This window comes from Poecilia latipinna, unplaced genomic scaffold, assembly GCF_001443285.1.
Source record: "Poecilia latipinna isolate Pla-1442-1.1 unplaced genomic scaffold, P_latipinna-1.0 Scaffold4661, whole genome shotgun sequence".
NCBI classification, from domain to species: domain Eukaryota; kingdom Metazoa; phylum Chordata; class Actinopteri; order Cyprinodontiformes; family Poeciliidae; genus Poecilia; species Poecilia latipinna.
Genome location: NW_015117277.1, coordinates 6,198 through 10,338, shown reverse-complemented (window position 1 = coordinate 10,338; position 4,141 = coordinate 6,198). Strand labels below are relative to the sequence as shown.

The 4,141-nt window shown below is 40.5% G+C and overlaps 1 pseudogene; it reads right to left on the bottom strand.

Moving 5' to 3' along the window:
- Window positions 1–432: 432 nt before the first annotated feature.
- Window positions 433–3,362, bottom strand: LOC106942907 (protein kinase C epsilon type pseudogene; annotated as a pseudogene).
- Between the last annotated feature and the right edge of the window lie 779 nt (window positions 3,363–4,141).

Below are 4,141 nucleotides of genomic sequence, written 5' to 3'. Positions count from 1 at the left end.
ACTATATGGAGTTTGTATGTTAATTATAATAGGCGATTTATTCAACTGATTTATTTTTTATTATTTTAATCGTTTGCGTTTATGTGTCACCTTACTTTGTTTATACTGCGAACTATTGTTGGAGTCATAGGACAGTGATAACTCCTGTATTGTCTCCAATAGGTGTTGCATCAATATTCACATTTATGTGGTTCAATTCAGGGCAGCAGCTGACTATTATGTTAGTAATCAATTACTCTACTGAGTATTCTGACGATTAATAAATTAATCAACTTAAAAAATGGCACATTCTGCAGATTAACAACTGCAGCCTTTTAAATATTAGAAATGCTTTAAAAGATGAAAAAAAAACATTTTATTACCTAATATATTACACAATATATTACACAATTCGTTTGATTTGGCAAATCAATTGTTTCGGTTCTAGTTCATTTAATTACGTTTTGTGGCTAAAGACAACAATTGATGGCTTAATTGACACAGATAACCACAAAAACTCAGCATATTTCTGTTTGATTTGTGTGTACAGGGCTCCAGAGGGCATTTGTGGGTCAGACTCACCCAGTTCTCATAGTGCTTGCTGCCGCTGTGCAAGATGTCCTCAAACTGGATGATGCAGTTGGCCACGAAGTCGTCGTAGCCGATGGGGGCGTCATGGAAGACGGACAGCTCAATCCTTCTGCCGTCGATGACCTCCGTAGTGAACTCGTCGTTCCACGTGGGGCTGTTGGTCTTCTGCTTGGTGGAGGTCTGACCCACGCGTGAGTCGTCCACGTTCAGGGCGATGTACGTGTCCAGGAGGAAGGTCTGGGTCTTCGGACCCACGGCATGACGCAGGGACCAAGCCGTGGGCTTTAGGTCCAACGCCTCACAGATTTTAATCTTCAGCTGCCCGTTGAAAACCACCATGTCGCCGCGAGGAAAAAGGTCCAGTTGTTGACAAAATGCTCTCCTGCGAGGAAATCAGCTGCTTTGTGTTTCAACCGGTGGTCCTCCGGTGTAATATGACGCGGTCCGAAAGCTTCTGAATCCAACCTGTTTCTGCTTCTTCTTGTGAAACGCCAGCAGTTCAGCAAAGTACCAAAATGCTCCCCCCACCACCCTCCACCTCTGCCCGGTGTAAGCTGGAGGGCAGCCCCGGAGAAGCGACCGTTAGCACTGGAAAGGCTTCCTCAGACGAGCCGGGAAGAAATAGCTGCCAACAAGCGCGAGATAGCAGAAAACATCCGAGCAGAGGCCACAGATGTGAGCCGCTGTGTCATTGTTTTTACGTTCGAGGAATTGAGAAGAAAAAGAGAAAACCAACTCTCTCAGCTGGGCTCTAGCTCCCTGGAAGAAGCGGAGCAGTAGCGTGTCCCCGCCACTGCACCGTGACGCGGGTGTGAGGCTCCGGATGCAGCCGCCGGGACTCATCGGCAGATGTTCGCCGGACCGCTGCGAGCAGACAGCAGCTGGTGGCGACCGCTGCAGGGGCGTGGAGGTGGGGGGGGTATCCGGTGGGTGGTGGTGGGCGGATAGGTAAAGAAGACGGGGAGACAGACTCCTGCAGCTTGGACCTGGTTTCATCCACTGCTCACTAACTTCATATATCTATCTGCTTCTCCCCTTCCTCTGTCTCGGTGTCTGTCTGGTGCAGGAAATGCGAAAAATACGTCAGATTTATGTGTGCCTAGCTGGTGCGAAAGACGGGGGAGGTAGTGCATAGGAGGTAGGGTTGTAGGGATGGGGAAGGTATCTTCAGCTTGCACGCAGTTCAAAATATACGGAGAGGGGGCTGGAAAAAGCAACAGCCTTCAAGCACATGTTGACTTGAGCCAGGTGTCCTCATTCTCATCTGCTGGAAGTTTAGGTGCAGAAATATGAATATTCATGAACATTTTCTCAAAAAGGGCCAGCTGCAAGTACATAAAATATAGGAGCTGAGAGGAATGCAGGAGTATGTGAGGCATGACTGGAATTTCAAGTGCAGTCTTGACTGCAAACCACGACACTCAGAAGCTCATCGGTCCAGCACTTACATAGAGCCACTAAATGGATTAAAATAAAACATAATGCAGTGTTATTAAAATATTATTATTCAAAGCTTAGATTAGGTTAAACATTGTTATTTGACATAGTTAGCAGAGCTGAGATTGTTTTGAAAGTCGTCTTTTTTTTTTTTTTTTACTGAATTTAAAACATGGCTCCATTTAGGTCCAAACAGGGAAATTCCAAAACAAGAAACTTGAACAGAAAATCTACTCCGGAACTGGGAAAGAGGGAACAACTCAGACTATGTACTTGTAAGGCCAGCTTCATGTTTCAAAATGGCCGTTCCTGGCATCAACAAGATGTGGTGCAGTCTTGTTTAGTTTACAACTCAGTTGTAAAAGTGTGTCTGAAAGTAATGTTACTAATAGCACCTACAACCATAAACTGAACAAATTAAAAGAGGTGTTTGCTTATGTATTGAAGTAAAGTTTAAAACGGTGGCCGTACAAAATTCTGTGGACAATTTCTACTTGGGCATCGCCATGTTGAGATCCCAATTTCTCTGACTACCTTCACTGGAAATTTGTTACCTAGTGTGTAATGTCAAACCCAGCTGAGGTAAGTGTAATGTAGCATAAGTCTCAAAACAAGAGGTAAGGTAAGGTAAGGTAATTTTATTAATATAGCACATTTTCAGCAACAAGGCAATTCAAAATGCTGCATGTTCCAAGTTAAGTCCAAATAAAGTCTCCAGTAAAGATTCCCCAAATTACAACATGCTTGTTCTGAGACAAGTTTCATTTCTTAAACTGTTAATTGAGTCTTTAATAAATATGATGGCCAAACAATTTCTCTACAAGACAATTTTATTTGTTTTGTCTAAAACATTATGAAAAAACAATAAAAGGATAAACTATAGATGAATAAATAATAGGAACACATGTTTACCTCTGTAAAGCAGCAGCAATATATACATAAAATGCAAGCGTCCTTGAGATATATTGTTTCAGGAAGATATAAGGTAAAAAAAAAAGGACAGTAACTTTTGGCTTTATTGTTGTTAGGCACTAAGTTCAGGTTCACTTAAAGCATTTTCTTGCAAATAAATGTTGAAAGATGAATTTCTATGCTTGAAACAGAATATAAGAATGTATTTTTAGATGAAACATCTAGTAGGAGTGAGATAGAGTAACATGAGATTATATGAGGAGAACTATATGTTGCATAAAACATATATAATGACTCTTGTCCACATCTATGGTAATCTGGATACATATACATCCTTCTTCCCTGGAGGATGCCTGACCTTCACTATATGCAGCGTTGTCTGAGTCCATCCAGATTACAGAAACACAGAAGTAATATGAAATATAAAAATGATATATTATTTGTTGTATTTCAATATATGAATGTTTCCTTAAACAGAAAGAACTTTCTTTAACTGTTCACTGTTCCCCCGAAATTAATAATGAGAAACAGCAATTTGTTTCATATTTGAATGCATCTTAGTCCAAGAAGACATCTCCAGTAAGATGTCACATATCAAAAAAGAAGTGGCACATAGTGAAGACCAGAAGCATAATGTACATTCCGCTTTTCTCTCTCTCTCTTTTTAATAAAAATAATTTTAAAAAAGGAATCCTAAAAGTCAATTTTAAAAGGACTAAATCCAATTTATTACTTTCAAAATCAATTTTCCTTTCTTTGTTTATCCTTAACTGGTTTAAGATATTTACTCATCATTTTTAGTCTGAGTACCATATTTAAAGAAATCTATAATCCGAACTACAACATCAACCCATAATAAAAAATTGTGACATTTCTTCTCTACGGTCTGGTAGAAAAAAAGTATGTTGTGAATGGTACAACATACGAGCTGTTCCATTTACACTGGAAGAAACTGTGCCATGGAAACTGTTTTTTTTTTTTTGTTTGTTTGTTTTTGTTTCAATCCAGACGTTTTACGTTGAGAAATGATGTACATGTAATTTTGAAACAGTGCTTCCCCCTTCCGGTAGCTTACTGCAATTTCAAGCCAGGTGAACCCGCATTTGCTGCAAATGGGGTATATCATAGACATAACATAAGAATAGACGCCTCATGGACCGCTCTCGCCTATTGTCGCTGGCGAGATTTAGGGCGGCCATCTTGGAGCGGTACACCCCTCCAG